Source organism: Sapajus apella, unplaced genomic scaffold (genome assembly GCF_009761245.1).
Source record: "Sapajus apella isolate SASKATOON/1434 unplaced genomic scaffold, GSC_monkey_1.0 scaffold155, whole genome shotgun sequence".
Classification (NCBI taxonomy): Eukaryota; Metazoa; Chordata; class Mammalia; order Primates; family Cebidae; genus Sapajus; species Sapajus apella.
In genome coordinates, this window is record NW_022437095.1 from 1,926,934 (window position 1) to 1,933,510 (window position 6,577).

The window sequence follows — 6,577 nt, forward strand, 5'->3', positions numbered from 1 at the left end:
CCACCCACAGCCATCACCACCCACCAGCACCCACAGCCATCACCACCACCCACAGCCATCACCACCCAGCACCCACAGCCATCACCATCCACCACCCACAGCCATCACCACCCACCAGCACCCACAGCCATCACCACCCACCACAGCAACAGCTGTCACCACCCAGCACCCACAGCCATCACCACCCACCACCCACAGCCATCACCACCCACCACCACCCACAGCCATCACCACCCACCACCCACAGCCATCACCACTGCCACACAGCAGCAGCAGCCACATCCACTAACCACACCCTCAAATGTAGGAAGCCGGTGCTGGTCAGGGAAGGGCCATGGGGAAATCAAAAGACATCAGGTAGTTAAAAGGAGTTCCAAATTTTAACCACCAGAGGTCAATCCGTTGCTCACAAAGAAAATAAAAACCAAAGTGTGGAGTTCATACCACTAGGAAAGACAGAGAGTCTGTAGATACATCTCTTGAAGACAAAGTCATTTCATTAACAACATAAGAAAAAGTTTATCACCGTGGTCGAAAATAACACGTTAAAAGCAGAATCTGTTTTTGCTTGACAGTTTGCTCACATTCACAAAGACACAATTGTCCAACAGACCATGCGACCTTCACAAAGTCACTCAACAGCTAACGTCAGTGCATACGCCCAGGCAGCCCAGAGCCAAAAGCAAAAGACTTTCACTTCACCAACTGCCATGGCTTTAATTTCCAATCGAAATGACCTGTATTCAACAAAGATTTAAAACATTCCGCTTCGGTGAATCTTTGTAGATTTTCCGCTTCCAGCTTCAACACTCTAAAAACTGCCCAGGTAATTGTACATAATACTAAGAGGGAGCAAAAGAAAAAAAAAAATCAATAAAAGATTATATAATTGTATTTCTTATCTTCCAATGCCCAAGCTATCCATAGAAAATCTAGTTATCAGAAGACACCCAACCTTGACAAGGTGAGCCTGGATTTGCCGTGGAGTAGCTTGTGATTTTTGAAGTGTTATTATGACGATTCTCATTATGGAGTTGTAGCTGTACCTTTTAATTTGGTTGTCAAGGGAGACAGGGAGCAATAATTAAGGCTAAAAGATGGAGAGTGGAAGCCTTATTAAAGGATATATTGAAGACGGGAATTTGATCTGAGAATTAGATTCTGATGAGCACTGTGAATGCAGCCCGAGCGCTCCTGAGTGACAGAGGCACGGCACAGGCAATTACAGCAGCAGACGTCTCTCTAATCTTTACAAGCCCAAACCCACAGCCACATCCGTTTAAATTAATTTCTACGAAGCCTGAAAATTTATAGCTTCACCAAATTGGAGATTTGTTTGTTTATTGTCCATAGGAAATATTTTTAGGGGAGCAAATGATGCTGGAAGCCATCGTGTCTGTCTTGCTTGTCTTTTTAACTTGTAAAGTTAATGCTATGAGATGAATCTGAAGGCTACTGACTTTATGAAGCTGAAGGGTCCTTGGCAGACAAACATTATTATGATCATCAGTGGAAGGTCACAGCAAAGCATGTAAAAGTCACAGCTGATTCAGGAGCTCCCTACACTGAGCAAAGGATTTGGGGAAAAAACTAAATCACAGGCTTGTGCTGTTTGGTGTTATAAGTGAGAAATCAGTCTTCCTTGCCTTGCTGAAACTGAAATTTTCAGGAACGGATTTTAAACAACTTTGGACATAGTTATTTCAAGATGTCTGTTCTGTAGAGATAGCAATAGTTCATTACCATGCATACCGAAAACCTATTTTAAGGAGTACTTTGCTGCACAAAGATTAATTTACCACATCATGTTTTTTTCTCCCAGTAATACTAATGTAAATAATTGTTGTACCTTAAATTGGCATTATCTTTTGATAGCCTAGTTTTAAATATACAAAGAACTGTTCAGTGGAACTGTTCAGAAACATGGAAAGAGAGACAGAAAATAGGAATCATTGGGAACAGCTCTCCATTTAAATCTCATTTATTGTTCTGATAGAGAGCGGTGGCTGAAGATGTTTCACCATAATAGTAATGACTAAACCATGATTGTTTTGCATGGAAGCTTCGAAGAATATCAGAAATTTTTGTTGGTGATCTGGCTATGGAAAAATCTGAAAACTCACCATGATAAAAAGTATTCTGTTAATTCCCATCTGTGAAGACACTGTTATTTCCTGTTAAATTTATGTAGTAGAGCATATATAAAGTTGAGCAACACTGTGATATTCCCTGGTGATAACTGTATAAGCTTGTCTAGTAATAAAAGAGTATTAATATCACCATCTTACAAAATAAAAGTCAATAGGTAGAACCTACAGATAATGGCAGAAGAAATAACATGTGGTCTTAATGAAGAATGTGGAAATACTAAAAGGAGTAACATTTATAGATATTGGAGAGGAACTGGGGAAAATGTGGAGTGGCTGAGTCCTCAATACACAGGGATATTATTTATAATGGCTCATAGCAAGCAGCGTGAAACTATGACTTAGGAATATGGTGATTTAATACCAGAAATGATTAAATGATTTTAGTCGTTGTCTTTGAGGGCACGGAAATGGGGATAAGGGCGTTTCAGAGGGGGTGGGAGAGAGAAATTGTCGTTTATTATTTTTAATGATGTGCATATATTTCTGTGATAAAACATTTAAAACTATATTTTAAAGTATGTACGTACATTATACATAGCAGCGTGTGCCATGGTAAGGTGCTAATTACTATATCAAATGATTCAATTTATCTTTTTTTTGCAAAGCTAGATATTCTGCACAGAAACAGTGCTAACACATTGTCTTACTTGTTGTCAGTTTTCGTGTGATGATGAATAGCTCCTGAGTCGATATTACCACACTTTCTGCAGACAGGACTTGAGTGTAGGACCTGAGGTATCAGCGTTGAGTTTCCAATCAGCGCAGGCACTTAGGAATGTGAACACGTTGCGTGATCGGGGCCCTGCTGCGATAAAGTGCGTGTGATGCCATGTTGCAGAAGGGCGCCTTCTCTACTGGCCACACTGTCACTCGGGGTCCACAGCCCTGTGTCATGTCCTTCCTTTCCCTGGGGGTGCAGCCACATATAGATTCAGGGCAGAGACAGCGAGAGGTTACAACGGGGCCCAGCCACAGTCTCTGTTCTGGAGGCAGGGAGTGCACACTGACTTGTTCCCTTGTGTGGGGCCCTGAGGCTCCCATCATAGTGGCCACCCATGCCTTGCACACTTGAGACTGAGCCCCTGGCTCTTTTTCACGGCGAGCAGTCCTCCAGGATAGCAGCAGACACCAGATGGTTACAACTTCCTGACACTCGGGACAGCCTGGGAAAGAGAGCAAAAATCTCTTATTTCTGATGAAACCCCTTCCCAATCTCCAGTCAGCACCAGAAGCCCAAGAAGCTGTTAGCTACAAACCTCTGCCTTGGGTGTGGTAGGGGCCTCTCTGGGGTCCTGCATGTGCAGCTAGGCTTAAGGTTTAGCGCACCGTGGACAAGGCTTATGGAGGAATAAATCACTACGTTTCCCTCATATTAACAGTAAAAAACACGCCTCTAAGTGGAGATTTTATACACTAACGACACGTGCTGCATGTTGGAGCTGGCAGACACGGAGCACATGCACCCACCACAGGTCTACCATTGCACATCGGACCTCATCAGTATTTTATGAAGATGGAGGTGCAGTTCCCATAAAGGGATTCCCCTCAAGGCCCCGGGGGCTGCCTCTCCCTCTGGGCAGCCCGCTCTGCCTCTCAGAGTGGGCTTTCACTTTACAATACATTTCTGTGCCTCCTCTTATCTTGGACTGGCTCTCAAATTCTTTTGTGTAGCAAAGTCACAAATCAGAGCCAGCCCACCCACCCACCACACTCCCAGGGCTGCCCTCTGCCTCTGGAACATTCACCTGAAGGCCATGAGGAGGGAATGAGTGTCCTCAGTCTGAGTCCTGATTGAGCTGGTGACCTTCTATAACCCCAGGGTCTGTGCATTTACTCAAGAATATGACATGCATGTTGGACTGAGCTCACTAGATTACTATTTATCAGCCCTTGCAGAGGCAGTGTATCAAATCAATTGAAGGAAGAAGGGGGCTTTGTAAAATGTGATGGAAAGAATTCGATGTTGGGAAGGTATTAGTTTATGATACGAAGCCTTCTATCTTATTATTTCCCACAAGCCCCTGCCCCTGTGCATTTGCAGAGGTAGTGAGCACTCATGGAGAACCCAGAGGCAAGTGTGTTATCTGAACTGTGCCAATTACCAGCCTGAGATCTTGGCACAATCACTCACGGGAGTGTGTGCTTCTTCCTCAGCTGCATATGGCCACTGCTACCTTCCCTACATCGTACTTCTTTCTGTTTCTGTTCGACAAGTACCTACGGTGTGCCTGGCAATAAGGAAATGGTCAACGTTCCCTAGCTCCATAAAACCTAAAACCCAGGGAAGGAAATAAAGATTCCAAGCAAGCCCTGCATAAATGAGAAGACAGATCATCTTCCTGGTTGAAAATACTTCACATTATAGGGGCATTTTAATTCACCTTTCTTGAAGGTCTAGAATACAAAAATTCAGCTACAGTATTTGTAATGGAACTTAATATGCAAGCTCTAGTATTAGACAGAAAGAGTATGTACAAAATTTGTCCAGAAAATGTTGAAAAAGAGCAATAAAAGGGATTTGAAATCCAAATATGAAAACATCCTATTAAAATACAGTAATTAACGTAGTCAAAAAATAAAGAGTAAAACAACGAAGAAAGGAAGGATTCTGTAAGCCTGGTGTTAGGGTAATTATAATATATTTGTCAAAGTTTTAAAATAACAAAAACACACGCCAACACAATACACAGATAAAAATATATACATGGAACAAAGAGAGAAGATAAACACAGACTGTTGGCTTTTTGAAAAGGAATTCCTGATGTTTACAGACATTACATAATTGCAAATTAATGCAGGTGAGAGTGGCAATTTAATGTTCAAGTTAGACTTAAAAATGTATACTCCAATAACAAGTATAGAAAATGGTTGAAAATGGCTGACTTAACCCCTTCCCAAGCATAAATTCCAAATGGTCTCAGGTCTTCCATGAAACTGATTATGATATTTAAGATATTTAAGTTTTTTCTTAAGCATAAAAATGAGATACATATGCATGTGTGTGAGACACATATGCATGTGTGTGAGATACATATGCATGTGTGCGTATGATACATGTATATATGGTATATATAGTTATATATACATAGTTTTCATTAGAGACACTGCATAACTGATACTAACACAGTAAAAGGTAGATATTATGTTTGCTGAAGAAAACTAGACATCTATCTATAAAAGGAAGACAAATGTTTAATTAAATTATTAGAAATTCAATCTTGCAGTATATTAAAATGATACCTGAATATGAAATATGAAGATGGCTTCACACTAGAATCTTATAAACAATACTAGCAGTAAGTTAAGTAGAAATATACATAATTATCTCAATAGATTTATAAAACATTTGAAAAAGTATACAATTTTAAATGTGTAACTGATATAATTATTAAACTAAAACCAGAATAATTAATTTTATACCATTTAATTATATTCATTGCCTTTTTTGAATTTTTAATAATCTGATTTTGTCTACCTATATATGGTCAGAACTTTATTGAAGAAACCAAAGAATGATTGAAAAAAAAAAGTCACCATGAAGTGGATTTGTTCATCTGAATTTCTTCAGGGCTTTTCTTTCCGAGGACATGGCGTCACCAGGCATTAAAAGACTTTCTAATCCTAGGGATTATTAACTTAAAGTGTTATATGCACACACACACATATTTAAACACACACACATGAGACTTTCCCTTTCTTGCAGGAGCTGTTTACATGATATATTAAACAAGTTCTATATGAGCTCACAGGTAATAAGATAGTAAAATGTTTGCTTGGAACAAGGGTAACAGTTGTTAGAGAGGACACTTTACCTGCGGTTATATTTCGCACCCATTATAAATCAGAGCTGCTTTTCTAAAATCACCTTCTGTGAAGTATTCTCCATAAGTCACCAATAAGCATAATAAAAAGATTTTTAACTTAGGAGAAAGAACATGACCTAATTGTTTAAAAGAACATTGACAGAAAATACAATATCATCTTTTTCACTGGACAATAAGTATAAAACAAAGGAATCCTATTTTAAATAAATGCCAGTGGCTTCTAAGGCATGGATCTTTAGTCTGTGATTGCCAGATTCCTAAGGAGCCTCCTGGCCATATGTGTGTATATGTTCAACATCTGTTTCTGTGCATTGCCATTGTACAGATGTTTTGCCAGTTGTCTCATTGTTGTAGGTGCACTGGGAAACAGGATATAAGAAGGAATGCTTGCCCATGGTGTTCTGAACACCACCCATATGTTTCAGAAGCTGAGGACAGTGCTGAGTGTCAGGCAGAGGAGAGAGGTAGAGATGTCCATCAGTAGCTGAAGTTGCCCATTCACTGGTCCTGCATTTCAAATGCCTCCAGTATCCTCCTGCACAGCTGGACGCTGTGCAGGAGCCCGGGCTGCGGCACACCTGCCCGTGGGGTTGGATGGATACC